The sequence below is a fragment of the Mytilus californianus genome, unplaced genomic scaffold, assembly GCF_021869535.1.
Source record: "Mytilus californianus isolate M0D057914Y unplaced genomic scaffold, xbMytCali1.0.p SCAF_4, whole genome shotgun sequence".
In the NCBI taxonomy this organism is placed as follows: Eukaryota; Metazoa; Mollusca; class Bivalvia; order Mytilida; family Mytilidae; genus Mytilus; species Mytilus californianus.
Genome location: NW_026262690.1, coordinates 114,398 through 134,157, shown reverse-complemented (window position 1 = coordinate 134,157; position 19,760 = coordinate 114,398). Strand labels below are relative to the sequence as shown.

General features: G+C 30.5%; 1 long non-coding RNA gene across 1 annotated transcript; it reads left to right on the top strand.

Annotated features, from left to right (window-relative positions):
• The first annotated feature begins 1,229 nt into the window (after window positions 1–1,229).
• LOC127698782 (uncharacterized) lies at window positions 1,230–4,355 on the top strand. The gene is made up of 3 exons (XR_007980956.1): window positions 1,230–1,331; window positions 2,404–2,578; window positions 2,977–4,355. It is a non-coding gene; the product is annotated as an uncharacterized LOC127698782 (long non-coding RNA).
• Window positions 4,356–19,760: the final 15,405 nt, after the last annotated feature.

Here is a 19,760-nt window from a genome sequence, read left to right as displayed (position 1 = left end):
CCCAAAGTAATAAATTTATAGCGTATGCTACCATTTTCATATTGAAAAGCATTGTGGATTATTTGTTTTCAATTTCACATAGGGAATGGTGGTATATACACTAGTAACGGGGTTTACTACTGAAACGGTCATTTTAAACTGAACAACTCTTAAATGCCTGAATTTACCATCCAAATCATTTGTAATGATGTATATAAATATCAAATGATCAATTTAAGTTTTATATGGAATATTGATTTTTAATGTATTTTCTCATTGTGGTGTGCTAACAGTAGAAATAAGATTTGTAGGAGAAAATTCTGACAGTTATACGCTTGATACTTATTTACTGAAAAAGTTTCCTTGTGTGCGGGTTTCTTCATTTTATCCATTACGTCTGAACTTCGCAGTCTTGTATATTTCAGATCAAGTTGAACAACAGCCATCTGGTAATGTCTTTGTCAGCTTGTGTTCAAAGCTCAAATTAAAGTTAGGTGTTTATTAAATAGCAAACATCGACAGATCTATTCTATCCCAATCCAAAAATCTTTTGTAAATATGTATTTCAACATAAGAAGATAATTTTAATGAATTTTACCTTTTCCCTGACTTCTAGTCATACCCACTGAAGGTTTGCCTGCAAATCATTTTTCCTTAGATAACATTTATGCCCATACCTTATGATTGATTGCAAACAGAGTGCATAATGGCACATGAATACAACGATAAACCGATGCCTGTACGAGTGCGTTTTACAAGTGTTTTGTAATTCTTTGACTTCAGAATGTAAAAATGAGGCGAACACATTGTTTTAAAAACATTTAATGCTGTCTTAAATACAACATGCAATTTACATATCAGCTATTTATAACATATTGTATCTAAATGGTTACATTTTTACATAGCTTTGATTGCTACTTCTTCTCTGACATAACATTTTAATTTTCTTATATTATAGTGTCAGATGTTGCAACTGCAGCCTCCACAGTACTGAAAAGAAAAAGTAGTAAGTGTTATCCATATGTCGTTATCATCACATATACAACTGAAAGTACAGATATTCCCTGGCTAGGGTAAATGTTCATGAATATGGCAGTAATGAATGTGAATGCCAATCTGCATTGCTGTTTGCTAACTTTAAAATTAAGATTTATGGGAGAATATATAGTGATATGGGTGTTACTAAATTACTGAACATGTACAGACTACGTTAACTGATACACATATACTTCCGGGATGTACTATGTATCAATACATATAATTTCCTTGTGTTCTGAATCTTTCGTTTCATCCTTTATATTTGACATGCAAATTATTGTATATTTTAGGCGAAGGTGAACAAACGCCATCGGGTGAGTTTCTTTTTTTTTCGATTGTCTTAAAAGCTGAAATGAAATTGTGATTCTAAAGAAATAGCAAACATCGCCACTACTACTGTATCAGAATCATTTGTAATGAGGTATATAAACATCAGACGATCAACTTAAGTTTACTATAGAATACTGATCTCAAATGACATTTGACATTGTTGTGTGCTTACTTTAAAAATAAGATTTATTGGAGAATAGCCATCAGTTATACGCGTACGCGTGTTACCAAAATACTGAAAACGTATGACTTTCTTAATGATGATACTACGTAAACTGATACACATAAACTTCCGGGATATAATATGTACCAATGTACATATTTTTCTGGTGATGATATTTGTCATTTCTTCTCTTATATGTGACACCTAAATCATACTTTTTCCATAATGTACTATACCTGAAGATGTCTCGAAGTATTCGTATTGATGTTATCTATTAAACCCCTTCTAATGAAGTGTGTAACTTAAATGAATTACAACATGGTTGTACTTTTACGGGCTGATATTTCTTACAGTAGTAATGGGGTTCCAAATTAACTGGATACGATTTTTTCCATACTCTGCAAGAATCAGGTTGTAAGATTTTGAATGTTTTGTTTTTACAGCACCAGTTCTTGCAAAAAGTAAAGGTAAGGACTTTAAATCAATATTCCTTGTAAACCATTTGCGAAGGACTGAAAGATTTTTTTCCACATGGCCTTCAAATATTCCCACTGGTCTGAAAAACATACTGTATTACATATTTCTGTCTGCATCTCATTTTGGTTAAAGATAGTTCATGAGTTTTCAGAAATTTTGGTTGAAATTTAAATTTTAATTTCCGGAGTATTCATCTTTTGGTACCCGTAATTATTCAATGTTTTCACAAATCTGTAGAGTGTTACAACACATGTACATTAAGGACAGCAGGACAAAATAATGTAAAAAAGCGTAATTGTAATTAGAATAAGGGTTGCTGTCTTCCGTAGATATCATTCTACGTTTGGCCACTTCCCCTAAAAAGCTTACAAGTATTACAGTGAACATTAAACCTTTTCATCTGCATCTTATTTCAGTTATTTTCAGTGAAGAACAGAGTGAATTCGTGGGGTCGATTGCAGCAATCCTAAATTGGTCAGTGAATGAAATCGCATTAAAAATAATGTTGTCTAGAGGATTGGATGAAGGAGTCTTCAAGAAGAATGAATTCACCTTGACGCAACTAAGGGACAAAGTGAAAAACCTGAGGAAGTCAGTATACAGTAATACACTAATTATGATTTTATATATTGACCAATAGGTCCAATTTCAATTTGTTGCGTTCTTTGACCACATTCATTCTGTGTTAGATACATATGGTGTGTTAAATATGTAATCACAAATTTAAAGCTGTATCAAGCTTGAATGTAGTGTTTATGCTTGGCCCAAATGTTCAATGTTCGACATCTGTGGTCGTTTAAAGGTGCGACCTGTTAAGCATTTTATTTCATTTACAGAGCATTTGAGTTTATTACATTTCAGTTGCAAAATGACATACAATGTTATAAGACATGAGCGTAAACATTTCTATATTTTACGATTAATTCTGTACATTATTAACATATAACACAAATTGTACTCCTCATTATCATTTTACATATTTGTTTTAGGAAGCCAATGACGAAGCTTACCTTGTAGGATTGTTTACAGGCAGTGACTTGTGAGCAATTAACGCCAAAAGAACGACCATTACGTCCACGGATATCCAGCTGGCCATAAACATTTGAACATTGTTACGTTCAACATTTCTTTGCTGCAATATTTTGTGTATATGTTATATAACGAAATATTAAATAATTACCTAAATATGGTAACATATAATGAAATACATAAAAAAACATGTATAAATTGAAAAGGGTTATACTTGCTCAAATCACAACATTTATTTGTAACTTACTTGCTGGTGTTTCTTTTTTTGGTGGTTAACCAAGCTTTCTTTTCTGGTATACTCTTTCCCACAGGTACAGGTGAATCCAGTTGCTAAATGGGTTCTTCTGTGATTGGACAGTGCACCTGTGCCGGCAAACACTACACTGCAAACCTGGCATCTGTATACCTACAAATATTATCTATAATTGGCTACTTTGCACACTGTTAATAAAGAAATGAACGGATTATAAATGTAAATGTAAATAAAAATAATCTTCCAAAATGTCAATATGTCATCTTCAGTGACAAATCATCTCCTACCGATTCCCATGACTTGCAGTTACTTGTCAATTTGTTTTTCTCTTTGTTAATCAAAGATATTCTTTATTGTTTGAATTTGGGATTATTTTTTATCCATTACTGACTTTCATTTCATAACAGTTAATACCTCATTCCAGTAATATAAATAAAGACAACTTACACGGGCCTTCTTTTCTGTTTTCTTCTTTTCCTGATTAATAAAAACATAAACTTTATTAGTATCACAATATTTCGTTCATAAATACTACCCCGGACCGTAGACAACGTCAAATTTTTATCTCATTGTCACGCCGGTAGGATCAAGTGATTCAAATTCATTAAATAATAGAAAGCGGCGTAAATTACCTTCTTATCTAATTTAACAGAAAATGCATACTGATATCATATATTGTACCTGGGAATGCCTTTTCAGAAGGTGGGCACGTAGTTTTTCTTTTCTGGTGAACTCTTTCCCACATGGATCACAGGTAAACTTCACACCCTGATGAATACTCTCTACATGGTATTTCAACCCAGATCTACTGGAGAACTCTTTCTGACACTGATTGCACTGTAATGGAAAAATGTTAAATGTTTTAAGTTGATATGCGTTCACATATTATTACCACCACTTTACATTTGAAATAGTAATACCGTTATCAAACCATAAATCATTTCCTTTGAAATAAAACATATTAAAGTAAAAAAATATTAAACCACTTTATACTAAAAAATAGTTACAACCTTATCAAGGTATGGATGATTTTGTTCGCAATAAAGTTAGATTCGATGAAAGATGTTGAGAAATAAAAAAATGACTTTTGAAGATCATTTTTAGAAAAAAAAATGAAAAGTATTAAACCACTTTTTACCAAAAAAAAGTTCTAACCCTATCAATGCAATGATGATTTTGTTCAAAATAAAGTCAACTTTTGAAAAATGTTAGTCTTGATGAAAAATGTTGAGAAATAAGGAAAGTGACTTTTGAAGGTAATTTAAAAAAAAAAAAAAAATCTTCAAAAAAATTTAAAAATAACTTTTGACAGAAATAGTAATAACCTTATCAAACTATATATCATTTTGTTCGCAATAAAGTAAACTTTTCGAAAACGTTAGTCTTGATGAAAAATGTTGAAGAATAAGAAAAGTGACTTTTGAAGGCCATTTGTGTAAAAAAAAAAAAAAAAAAAAATCTTCAAAAATTTAAAAACCACTTTTAAAACCATTCGACTAAAAATTAACAACATGCAGAAAAACATTTCAATTAAGATGTGCTTACCTTTACCTTGGGTGGCATGTTCTATTACTGGTCTGTTACTGTAGTTTCTAACGTGTAAAGAATGACAAAAGTGAGTTTTTAAATAAAGTTGCAAGATGCAATTTTTGTTAAAAAACATTGTAAAATTTGTAGGTTTTACATATAAAATCTCAAATTAAAGTGTGTAAGAGTCGACGAATCATTATTGAATGGGCTGGCTTTCTTTGTGAATAATTGCTGATGGTTTTGTGGGAAAATTCGTTAAGATATGTTGAAAATGAAGGAAACTAGCTTTTGAAAGGCATTTCTGAAAAAAAATAATACATCTTTAAACATATGAAGACCTGTTTCTACTGAAAGTATTTATAAGCATATCAAACCATATATCATTTTGCTTGGGAGAAAATAAGAATTTGAAAAATGTCAGTGTCACTGAAAAATGTTTAGAAATAAGAAAAGTGACTTTTGAAGGCCATTTCTGTGAGAGAAAAAAAAATTATTAAACCTCTTTATACAAAAAAATAGTTACAACCTTATCAGGTGTGGATGATTTTGTTCGCAATAAAGTAAACTTTTCGAAAACGTTAGTCTTGATGAAAAATGTTGAAAAATAAGAAAAGTGACTTTTGAAGGCCATTTGTGGAAAAAAAAGTAAAAAGTATGAAACCACTTTTTACCCAAAAAAAATGGATAAGCCTATCGAGGAATGGATGATTTAGTTCGTAATAAAGTAAACTTTTCGAAAACGTTAGTCTTGATGAAAAATGTTGAGAAATAAGAAGAGTGACTTTTGAAGGTTATTTCTTAAAAAAAAACCAAAAATTTCAAAAATTTAAAAACCACTTTTGACACAAATAGTAATAACCTTATCAAACTATATATCATTTTGTTCGCAATCACATACACATTTGACAATTTTTTAGTCTCACTGAAAAATGTTGAGAAATAAGAAAAGTGACTTTTGAAGGCCATTTGTAGGGAAAAAAAGTAAAAAGTATGAAACCACTTTTTACCAAAAAAAAAAGTAATAAGCCTATCGAGGCATAGATGATTTGGTTCGCAATAAAGTAAACTTTTCGAAAATATTAATGTTGATGAAAAATGTTGAGAAATAAGGAAAGTGACTTTTGCAGGTTATTTCTTTACAACAAAAAAGAAATCTTCAAAAATATAAAAATAACTTTTGACAGAAATAGTAATAACATTATCAAACTATACACCATTCCGTTCGCAATAACATACTCATTTGACAATTTTGAAGTCTCACTGAAAAATGTTGACATATAAGAAAAGTGACTTTTGTAGGACATTCGTGGAAAAAAAAGTAAAAAGTATCAAACCACTTTTTACCAAAAAAAGTTATAAGCCTATCGAGGCATGGATGATTTGGTTCGCAATAAAGTTAACTTTTTGAAAATGTTAGTCTTGATAAAAAGTGACTTTTGAATGTCAGGTTAGTGAAAATAACAAATCTTCTAAATTATAAAAATCACTTTTGACTGAAATAGTACTAACCATATCAAACTATACATCATTCTGCTGGCAATAAAATACACATTTGAAAAAATGTTAGTCTCACTGAAATATGTAGAGAAATATGAAAAGTGACTTTTGAAGGCCATTTCTAACAAAAAAAGTTATAGAAATGTTTAAGGTTGACTATCTGAATTGAGTCTGAACCGAAAATTGTACTTTTTTTACCTATCAATGAAACATACAATTTGATCGAAATAAACCAAAATGCCAAATTACTTTGTAATTTGTAAGAACAATATCTAATTGAGATAGCTGTCCACTTTGATGAACATCCCAGTCGATTTGAAAAAGTTTCAGAAATGTTTAAGGTTGACTATCTGAATTTAGTGCGCACTTAAAATTCTAGCTTTTTTGGCTTCTCAATTAAAACCGACCGTTTCACAGTAATCAACGCAAATGCCAAATGACTCTGTCATGTGTAAGAACAGTATATAATTGAGATAGGTGTCAAGTTTTATGACAATCCAAGTTGATTTGAAAAAGTTATAGACATTTTTAACGGCGACTATCTGAATTTAGTCCGAAGTGAAAATTCTAGGTCTTTTCACTTCTCAATTAAAACATACTGTTTAACAGTAATCAACCCAAATGGCAAATTACTTTGTAATTTGTAAGAACAATATCTAATTAAGATAGCTGTCCACTTTGATGAAAATCCCAGTTGATTTGAAAAAGTTATAGAAATTTTTAAGGGTGACTATCTGATTTGAGTGCGAAATGACAATTTTAGCTCCTTTTTCACCTATCAATTAAAATATATAATTTGATCTGAATAAAACAAAATGCCAAATTGCTTTGCAGTTAGTAATAACAGTATGTCATTGAGATAGCTGTCAAGTTTCATGAACATCCAAATACATTTGAGAAAGTTATAGAAATGTTTAAGGTTGACCATCTGAATTTACTCTGAACCGAAAATTGTACCTGTTTCCACCTATCAAATAAACATACAATTTGACCGGAATACACCAAAATGGCAAATTACTTTAGAATTTGTAAGAACAATATGTAATTGAGATAGCTGTGCAGTTTGATGAAAATCCCAGTCGATTTGAAAAAGTTATAAAATAAATTAAATTGTACTATCTGAATTTTGTCCAAAATTGCAAATCCTAGCTTTTTTGACCTAGATTAAATTTGACAGCAAAACACCAAACTACATAATGACCTTTGATTCAGTAAGATCAATATGTTACCAAGATAGCTGTATAGTTTGATGAAAATCCAAGTTGATTAGGGTTAGGGTTAGGGTTAGGGTTTAGGGTTTAGGGTTAGGGTTAGGGTTAGGGTTAGCCGGATCTTTTTTTTCAAACCCTAACCCTTTCAAGTGCGCATGCGCCGATATGTTTTGGATTCAAGGGTCCCCCTATAGTAATACATACTTAGTTGTATATATAGTAGTCTTTTTGTAACAATTTCCTGAAGAAGGTATGCCAAAATTTGCATATTGAAATTCAGGGGAGATAATCTGTTAAGGCTTATAGGCAAACTTTGAAAAAATCGTATCTCTGTTGTTGACCGTCTGATTTATAAACTGTTTAGCGTTTTGGAAAGGGAATTCAATTGCGCACATTTTGGTGTCTTGGTATTGAAAATGTATCGGGGCATTCAAAAGTTATAGGTCGCCGAAGAAAACGTGTCAGAAACTGTGGTACAACGATCCAATGTGCTCCACCTAAATGTTAAGAAATGATAGCCTTTCATGAAGGAGTTTAAGTGTCAAGCTGCTATATTTGTTGTATTCATCAATATCTTGGGCCAATATTGACCCTTTTCCTTGAATATTCTCTACCGGCATAATAATTTTATTCTTTATGTACCTCGCGATGAAAATTTTTTCAAAAATTAAGCGCTTCGTAAGTCTACGGTTATACTAAAACTTTTGTCGACAAGAATAAAAAGAGCCAATATTTCTTCTTTTGAATGATATTCTGGTACTGGCCTTATAATTGAGCACTTTTAAATACATCCTGATGGGTTGTTTGACATTAAATGGGAATGAAAACGAGTTTAAATAACAAAATTTGTTGTCGGTATCAACAAAAGGTGCCAATATCTTCCCTTCTTCCTGATTTTTCTGGTCCGGCATCATTATTTGAATCTAAGAATGAATGGTTTGACACAAATTGAGAGAATTATAAGTGTACGGTTACTAATATTTATGTCGCGAAACAATTAAAAGCGACACTATTTCATCTTTGTTATAATATTCTTGTACTGGCCTGGTAATAGAGGACATTTGATACATTCAAATGGATTGTCAGACATAAAAGTGAAAGAATAAATGTTTTGAAGTGCTATATTTGTTGCATTCAGCAATATAGGGTGCCAATATTGACCATTTTCTTGGTTATTACTTACCGGCATTAACATTTTATCCTTTCGGTACCTGAGGATTGATAGTTTTACACAGGTTTGGAGTCTACGGTTACTAAAACATTTGTCGACAACTATAAGAATGCATAATTTGACAACAATTGAGAGATTTATAAGTGTACGGTTACTGATATTTATGTCGATACCAACAAAGAGTGACAATATTTCATATGTTGTATAATATTTATGAGTTTAGATGGATTCTCAGACACAAAAGTGAAGAAATGAATGTTTCAGGTTGCTGTATTTGTTGTCTGCATCTATAAATGGTGCCAATATCTATCCTTTTGATGATACTTGTGTGCCAGCATGAACATTTTATTCTTTTGATGGATAATTTGACACTGTATAAGTCTACGGTTACTTTTATTTGTGTCGATAACAATAAAAGGCGACAATATTTCTTTCTTTTTGATGATACTTCTGTGCCGGTATAAACATTTCATTCTTAGGATGGATAATTTGACACTGTATAAGTCTACGGTTACTTTTATTTGTGTCGATAACAATAAAAGGCGACAATATTTCTTTCTTTTTATTGATATTCTTGTACCGGCTTGGTAAATGAGTACTTTTTGTACCTCAAAATTGATTGTTAGACATTAGACTAAAGGATTTTAAGTTTCAAATTGCTATATGTGTTGTACTCATCAATATAGGGTGTCAACATTGACCTTTTTCAAGGTTATTCCATACCGGCATCCTATTTTATTCTTTTTGGTTTATAGTTTTCAGTGTATGGAGACTAAAAACTTTGTCGACAGATATAAAAAGTGCCAATATTTCTTCTTTTATATGATATTTAAGTACTTTTATGCCTCATGCTGGACTGTTTGAGTTAAATTATATTTTTTTTTTTTTTTTTTTTTTTAACTGGTCTGATAAATGCTGGAGTGTTAGAGTTAAATTATAGTTAAAATTTTTATTTATTTATTTATAAAGTATGAGTGCGCATGCGCGACATGCCTTGGATACAAGGGTTCCCCCCATTAGCATATGTGTACTGAGTGCTTTATATAGTAGGCTTTGTGTAATAATTTCCTCAAACAAGGTGTTAAACAAAATTTGAATTCAGGGAAGATAATCCAATTAGGAATATAGGCAAAGTTTGAAAAATCGTAGCTCCGTTGTTTGCGGTCCGATGTATAAACTGTTTAGTGTTTTGGAAAGGACATTTAACTGCGGAAATTGTGCTGACTTGATAGTGAAAATAAAATGTGTATAGCCGTTAAGGAAGACTTGGGTATTTGTTTACATATCAGACGTAGTAAGGAATACAGGAGGCTATATGGCAAACTTTGAAAAAGTCATAGCTCCGTTTTTTAACCGTTTGATTTACAAAATGTTTAACGTTTTGGAAAGGACTTTCAATTGGGCAAATTGTGCAGTCTAGGTTTGGAAGATCAGTTCAGGCATTCAAAAGTTATAGGTCGATAAAGAACACATGGGTATTTGTTTACATATTAGACGTAGTATGGAACACGGAAGTGTACATGGCAAACTTTGAAAAATCATAGCTCCGTTGTTTACCGTTCGATTTCCAAAATGTTTAACGTTTTGGAATGGGCATTCAATTGGGCAAATTGTGCAGTCTGGTTTTGGAACATCAGCTCAGGCATTCAAAAGTTATAGGTCGATAAAAAAGCCAACTAATAACTGTAACATGCTTATTCCTGGTACAACATTAGCAGGTGCTCCACCTTACTATGCAACATAGAATGGCACTGCCTATTTTTTAACCGACATTTATAAGAGGAGACAGCACAGGTGTATGTAAAGAACACTCTGAGAATACCAAAGCATATGCCTCATATGGAATTATACTCCTTGGTACAACATTTTGGATTGCTCCATGTGTAAATAGCAATCTGTGTTGAGGAATGCGAATGTATTTCTTGGGACTTGCAAAGGCTGTTAAAAAGGGTTAATTTGCACCTAAACATACTTTACTGAATCAGCAGTTAGTTGGTTTAGGCTTCTGTGGCAGGAATTAAATTGCTGGTACAACAATTCAATGTGCTCCGCATAAATATTTACGACACGATAGCACTGACCTGTCGTGTGAAGGAGTTTAAGTGTCAAATTGGTATATTTGTTGTATTCATGAATAAAATTGACCTTTTTCTTGATTATTCCTTACCGGCATAAACATTTTATACTTGTGGTAGCTCAGGTTTGATAGATTTACACAGTTTTTCAGTCTACGGTTACTCAATTAAACATACAATTTGACAGGAATGAATGAAAATGGCAAACTGCTACTTTGCAATTTGTAAGAATAGTATATAATTGAGATAGCTGTCTAGTTAACCTTAAAATCCCAGTTGATTTGAGAAAGTTGTAGAAATTCTTAAAGGTGACTATCTGAATGTAGTCAGAAGTGAAAATCTAAGCCTTTTTCACCTATGAAGTAAACCTACAATTTGACAGGAAGGTTAATAAAATGGTAAATGACTTTGCAATTGGTAAGAACAGTATATAATTGAGACAGCTGTCATGTTTTATAAAAATCCAAGTCGATTTGAAAAAGTGACAGAAATGTTTAAATGTCAAATAAGAGCAACGATTGACACGAGAGAATAAATGTAGAGGCTCTCATGGGGTCGCCATTATTGACTCGTATAGCAAAAATATTTGACAGCATCAACTTAAACTGACCATATTTGCACATTATTATGTAAATCTATATAGCCGCATAATAATTCAGTAATAATTTTATGTCAAGAATGAATGTTTTATACAAATGACAGCAGTATTGGAACATAATGTGAATACAAAATTTTGTCCGTATAAATGTAGATTGCCAGCATGTCCTCTTTTTAATCAAAATATTGTCTAGCAACAAAATTTCAGTAGTTTTGATACCTCAGGCTGACTCTAACAAAATTATTTGACTGCATCAACCAAAACTGACCATATTTGCACTTTATTTTGCAAATCTATATAGCCGCATAGTAAATCAGCAACTATTTTTATGTCAGGATTTAATGTATAATACAAATGACAGCAATATTGGAACACAACAACTACAAATTTTTGTCCGCATAAATTAAGAGTGCCAGCATGTCCTCCTTTTGTTCAATATATTGATACGTAACAAAATTTCAGTAGTTTTGATACCCCAGGCTGACTCATATAGCAAAATTATTTGACCGTATCAACCAAAACTGACCATATTTGCACTTTATCATGTAAATCTATATAGCCGCATAATAATTCAGTAATATTTTATGTCAGGATGTATTAATTTAATCCTTAAATTTGACAGCAATACACCAAACTACATAATGACCTATGATTTAGTAAGATCAATATATTACTAAGATAGCTGTATAGTTTGATGAAAATCCTATTTGATTTGAAAAAGTTATAAAAAAAATTAAAGTGTACTATCTGAATATAGTCCGAACTGCAAATTCAATCTTTTTTTAACTAGATTAAATCTATTCTTAAGTTTGACAACAATACACCAAACTACATAATGACCTTTGATTCAGTAAGATCAATATGTTATAAAGATAGCTGTATAGTTTGATGAAAATCCAAGTTGATTTGAAAAAGTTATAAAAAGATTTAAAGTGTACTATCTGAATATAGTCGGAACTGCAAATTCAAGCTTTTTGGACCTAGATTAATTTAATCCTTAAATTTGACAGCAATACACCATACTACATAAAGACCTATGATTTAGTAAGATCAATATATTACTAAGATAGCTGTATAGTTTGATGAAAATCCTAGTTGATTTGAAAAAGTTATAAAAAAAATTAAAGTGTACTATCTGAATATAGTCCGAACTGCAAATTCAATCTTTTTTTACCTAGAAATTTGTAAGCAACACACCAAACTACATAATGACCTGTGATTCAGTAAGATCAATATATTACTAATATAGCTGCATAGTTTGATGAAAATCCAAGTTGATTTGAAAAAGTTATAAAAAAATTAAAGTGTACTATCTGAAATGCTGAATTTTGTCCAAAATTGCAAATCCTAGCTTTTTTGACGTAGATTAAATTTGACAGCAATACACCAAACTACATAATGACCTTTGATTCAGTAAGATCAATATGTTACCAAGATAGCTGTATAGTTTGATGAAAATCCAAGTTGATTTGAAAAAGTTATAAAAAGATTTAAAGTGTACTATCTGAATATAGTCCGAACTGCAAATTCAAGCTTTTTGGACCTAGATTAATTTAATCCATAAATTTGACAGCAATACACCAAACTACATAATGACCTATGATCCTTTAGTAAGATCAATATATTACTAAGATAGCTGTATAGTTTGATGAAAATCCTAGTTGATTTGAAAAAGTTATAAAAAAAATTAAAGTGTACTATCTGAATATAGTCCGAAATGCAAATTCAAGCTTTTTTTACCTAGATTAATTTAATCCTTAAATTTGACAGCAATACACCAAACTACATAATGACCTATGATTCAGTAAGATCAATATATAACTAAGATAGCTATATAGTTTGATGAAAATCCTAGTTGATTTGAAAAAGTTATAAAAAAAATTAAAGTGTACTATCTGAAATGCTGAATTTTGTCCAAAATTGCAAATCCTAACTTTTTTTTACCTAGATTAAGTTTGACAGCAATACACCAAACTACATAATGACCTTTGATTAAGTAAGATCAATATATTACCAAGGTAGCTGTATAGTTTGATGAAAATCCAAGTTGATTTGAAAAAGTTATATAAAGATTTAAAGTGTACTATCTGAATATAGTCTGAACTGAAATTCAAGCTTTTTGGACCTAGATTAATTTAATCCTTAAATTTGACAGCAATACACCAAACTACATAATGACCTATGATTCAGTAAGATCAATATATAACTAAGATCGCTATATAGTTTGATGAAAATCCTAGTTGATTTGAAAAAGATATAAAAAAAATTAAAGTGTACTTGGTGAAATACTGAATTTTGTCCGAAATTTCAAATCGTAGCTTTTTTTACCTAGATTAAGTTTGACAGCAACACACCAAACTACATAATGACCTTTGATTCAGTAAGATCAATATATTACCAAGGTAGCTGTATAGTTTGATGAAAATCCTAGTTGATTTGAAAAAGTTATAAAAAAAATTAAAGTGTACTATCTGAATATAGTCCGAACTGCAAATTCAATCTTTTTTTACCTAGAAATTTGTAAGCAACACACCAAACTACATTATGACCTGTGATTCAGTAAGATCAATATATTACTAATATAGCTGCATAGTTTGATGAAAATCCAAGTTGATTTGAAAAAGTTATCAAAAAAATTAAAGTGTACTATCTGAAATGCTGAATTTTGTCCAAAATTGCAAATCCTAGCATTTTTGACCTAGATTAAATTTGACAGCAATACACTAAACTACATAATGACCTTTGATTCAGTAAGATCAATATATAACTAAGATAGCTATATAGTTTGATGAAAATCCTAGTTGATTTGAAAAAGTTATAAAAAAAATTAAAGTGTACTATCTCTATTTTGTCTGAACTGCAAATCCTAGCTTTTTGGACCATGATTAAGTAAATTCTTAAATTTGACAGCAATACACCAAACTTCTTAACAACTTGGGATTCAGTAAGATTGATATATTACCAAGGTAGCTGTATAGTTAAATGAAAATCTAAGTTGATTTGAAAAAGTTATAAAATGAGTTAAAGTGTATTAAAGTGTACTATCTGAATATAGTCCGAACTGCAAATTCAACCTTTTTTTACCTAGATTAATTTAATTCTTAAATTTGACAGCAATACACCATACTACATAATGACCTATGATTTAGTAAGATCAATATATTACTAAGATAGCTGTATAGTTTGATGAAAATCCTAGTTGATTTGAAAAAGTTATAAAAAAAAATTAAAGTGTACTATCTGAATATAGTTCGAACTGCAAATTCAATCTTTTTTTACCTAGAAATTTGTAAGCAACACACCAAACTACAGAATGACCTGTGATTCAGTAAGATCAATATATTACTAATATAGCTGCATAGTTTGAGGAAAATCCAAGTTGATTTGAAAAAGTTATAAAAAAATTAAAGTGTACTATCTGAAATGCTGAATTTTGTCCAAAATTGCAAACCCTAGCTTTTTTTTACCTAGATTAAATTTGACAGCAATACACCAAACTACATAATGACCTTTGATTCAGTAAGATCAATATGTTACCAAGATAGCTGTATAGTTTGATGAAAATCCAAGTTGATTTGAAAAAGTTATAAAAAATTAAAGTGTACTATCTGAATATAGTCGGAACTGCAAATTCAAGCTTTTTGGACCTAGATTAATTTAATCCTTAAATTTGACAGCAATACACCAAACTATATAATGACCTATGATTTAGTAAGATTAATATATTACTAAGATAGCTGTATAGTTTGATGAAAATCCTAGTTGATTTGAAAAAGTTATAAAAAGATTTAAAGTGTACTATCTGAATATAGTCGGAACTGCAAATTCATGCTTTTTGGACCTAGATTAATTTAATCCTTAAATTTGACAGCAATACACCAAACTACATAATGACCTATGATTTAGTAAGATCAATATATTACTAAGATAGCTGTATAGTTTGATGAAAATCCTTGTTGATTTGAAAAAGTTATAAAAAAAATTAAAGTGTACTATCTGAATATAGTCCGAACTGCAAATTCAATCTTTTTTTACCTAGAAATTTGTAAGCAACACACCAAACTACATAATGACCTGTGATTCAGTAAGATCAATTTATTACTAATATAGCTGCATAGTTTGATGAAAATCCAAGTTGATTTGAAAAAGTTATAATTCCTGGTACAACATTATCATGTGCTCCACCTAGCTTTGCAATTTACAATGGCAATGGATATTTTTAACCGACATTGACAACAGGAGAAAACCCAAGTATATGTTACAAACTTCACTGAAAATACCCAAGTATATGTCAAAAACCCTCTGTTAAAATTTCAACCCTTTTTTTTCTAAGAAGGGAGGCATGCTCACTGTATATGTCCTATTTTGTCTCCGGTTTTAATCTACAGTTGAATTGTTAGGACGAAAAAGCAACGACATTGCTTTAGAACCAGATTCAATGAAAAACAGTTGGTATACATCCTAAATAATGTCAATACTACATAACGAAGTACACCTTGGTACAACATTTTGGAGTGGTCCGTGTGTAAATAACAATCTCTGTTTAGGAATGAGGAAATCTATCTGTTGGCACTTGTGCAGGTTGTAAAAAGGGTCAATTTCCACCTAAATATACGTAACTGTATCGGCAGTTATTTGGTATAAAACGCCGTCAATGAATTCGGCGGCAGGAATTATGTGCTCCACTGAAATGTTTATGAAACGATAGGTATGCGAGTCTATTTACTGACATTTCCCACTTGTACAGGCTGTAAGAAGGGTAAATATCCACCTAAATATAAGTTTAGCAACACTAGTCAATCAATATTATTGAAGTAGTTCTTCAATGTATTATGGTGCTTACCCTCATTGAAAGAATGATCTTACCGGTAGTCAGACATATCATGTTCACACCAGAAATTAATTTCAGCAGTGACAGACATAACGGAAAATAAAGCATACAAACAGGTCAGTCTTATCTTCAATACTGTTGTAACAACATAATTTGAAAGTATTCGTGTCTGTATAGGCTGTCAATATATTTTTTCTGATATAATTTAGTCTGGAAAAAGATAATCGTTTTAAAATGTATTTATGTTCACACCGAAATTGCTTTCAGGAAAACCCAATTACTAAATGTAATGTTAAATATAAAATACATGACAACAAATTTCATGTTATCAGGGAATAGAAAATGCCGTTATATTTATCTATAACTGATACAATTAGTGACCATCCTTACAAAGATCTATACATTTTGTTACGGAAACGAAGAACGTATTTTTTAAAGCAGTATTTTTCCCCATAAAAACTGAATCCCCATGACAGTTAATTCAGTAATATTGTAGATTAATTAATTGTAAAGGATTACAATTCATGTTCATTGGCGTATACGCTAACTATGGGCTAGTAATTTGCTATAACAGATCAATATAACTTACCTTTTTACGAAGTTTATCCCCGATGTATTATCCGTACACAATAACACAATCCCTGAAATCAGTTTCTGGTGTGAACACGACCCTGAAATCAGTTTCTGGTGTGAACATGACGCTGAAATCATTTTCTGGTGTGAACATGATTACTGAAAGTTAATTTTGGTGTGAACAGAATCTTACAAGTTTATGACACAATGTTTAGTCAAAGAACGTCTCGTCTTTGTTCTCATAAAGTTTACCGGAAGGTACCAATACCTACTTGACAAATATTCCGTATCAACTTCACAAATTATAAATAGTTCTTCAGTTTATTATCGTGGCTCCCCTCATTGAAAGAAAGACCTTCCCGGTATATAACCTTTTCATATAGTTTTTTAATTTTAGCTGTAAATGTCTGCATTATGTCTTGAACTTATATATTGACCAATAGGTCCAATTTCAATTTGTTGCGTTCTTTGACCACATTCATTCTGTGTTAGATACATATGGTGTGTTAAATATGTAATCACAATTCAAATTTAAAGCTGTATCAAGCTTGAATGTAGTGTTTATGCTTGGCCCAAATGTTCAATGTTCGACATCTGTGGTCGTTTAAAGGTGCGACCTGTTAAGCATTTTATTTCATTTACAGAGCATTTGAGTTTATTACATTTCAGTTGCAAAATGACATACAATGTTATAAGACATGAGTGTAAACATTTCTATATTTTACGATTAATTCTGTACATTATTAACATATAACACAAATTGTACTCCTCATTATCATTTTACATATTTGTTTTAGGAAGCCAATGATGAAGCTTACCTTGTAGGATTGTTTACAGACAGTGACTTGTGAGCAATTAACGCCAAAAGAACGACCATTACGTCCACGGATATCCAGCTGGCCATAAACATTTGAACATTGTTACGTTCAACATTTCTTTTTAAACATATGTTTTTGTACAATCATGAATTAAGACAATCATGATGCCTGTCTGTTTGACAGTGTGACATTTTAACTTTTATTTCTCTTATTCTTTGTGTGCATTATTTATTTTATACATTATTTATATACGTTGTGACAATACATATTTTCCAACTTATTTCATTTCACATTTCATGTATATAGTTCCATAATATATTACTAATATAGCTGCATAGTTTGATGAAAATCCAAGTTGATTTGAAAAAGTTATAAAAAAAATTGAAGTGTACTATCTGAAATGCTGAATTTTGTCCACAATTGCAAATCCTAGCTTTTTTGACCTAGATTAAATTTGACAGCAATACACCAAACTACATAATGACCTTTGATTCAGTAAGATCAATATGTTACCAAGATAGCTGTATAGTTTGATGAAAATCCAATTTGATTTGAAAAAGTTATTAAAAGATTTAAAGTGTACTATCTGAATATAGTAGGAACTGCAAATTCAAGCTTTTGGGACCTAGATTAATTTAATCCTTAAATTTGACAGCAATACACCAAACTACATAATGACCTATGATTTAGTAAGATCAATCTATTACTAAGATAGCTGTATAGTTTGATGAAAATCCTAGTTGATTTGAAAAAGTTATAAAAAAAATTAAAGTGTACTATCTGAATATAGTCGGAACTGCAAATTCAATCTTTTTTTACCTAGAAATTTGTAAGCAACACACCAAACTACATAATGACCTGTGATTCAGTAAGATCAATATGTTATCAAGATAGCTGTATAGTTTGATGAAAATCCAAGTTGATTTGAAAAAGTTATAAAAAGATTTAAAGTGTACTATCTGAATATAGTCCGAACTGCAAATTCAAGCTTTTTGGACCTAGATTAATTTAATCCTTAAATTTGACAGCAATACACCAAACTACATAATGACCTATGATTTAGTAAGATCAATCTATTACTAAGATAGCTGTATAGTTTGATGAAAATCCTAGTTGATTTGAAAAAGTTATAAAAAAAATTAAAGTGTACTATCTGAATATAGTCGGAACTGCAAATTCAATCTTTTTTTACCTAGAAATTTGTAAGCAACACACCAAACTACATAATGACCTGTGATTCAGTAAGATCAATATATTACTAATATAGCTGCATAGTTTGATGAAAATCCAAGTTGATTTGAAAAAGTTATAAAAAAAATTAAAGTGTACTATCTGAAATGCTGAATTTTGTCCAAAATTGCAAATCCTAGCTTTTTTGACCTAGATTAAATTTGACAGCAATACACCAAACTACATAATGACCTTTGATTCAGTAAGATCAATATGTTATTAAGATAGCTGTATAGTTTGATGAAAATCCAATTTGATTTGAAAAAGTTATAAAAAGATTTAAAGTGTACTATCTGAATATAGTCGGAACTGCAAATTCAAGCTTTTTGGACCTAGATTAATTTAATCCTTAAATTTGACAGCAATACACCAAACTACATAAAGACCTATGATTTAGTAAGATCAATATATTACTAAGATAGCTGTATAGTTTGATGAAAATCCTAGTTGATTTGAAAAAGTTATAAAAAAAATTAAAGTGTACTATCTGAATATAGTCCGAACTGCAAATTCAATCTTTTTTTAACTAGATTAAATCTATTCTTAAGTTTGACAGCAATACACCAAACTACATAATGACCTTTGATTCAGTAAGATCAATATGTTACCAAGATAGCTGTATAGTTTGATGAAAATCCAAGTTGATTTGAAAAAGTTATAAAAAGATTTAAAGTGTACTATCTGAATATAGTCCGAACTGCAAATTCAAGCTTTTTGGACCTAGATTAATTTAATCCTTAAATTTGACAGCAATACACCAAACTACATAAAGACCTATGATTTAGTAAGATCAATATATTACTAAGATAGCTGTATAGTTTGATGAAAATCCTAGTTGATTTGAAAAAGTTATAAAAAAAATTAAAGTGTACTATCTGAATATAGTCCGAACTGCAAATTCAATCTTTTTTTACCTAGAAATTTGTAAGCAACACACCAAACTACATAATGACCTAT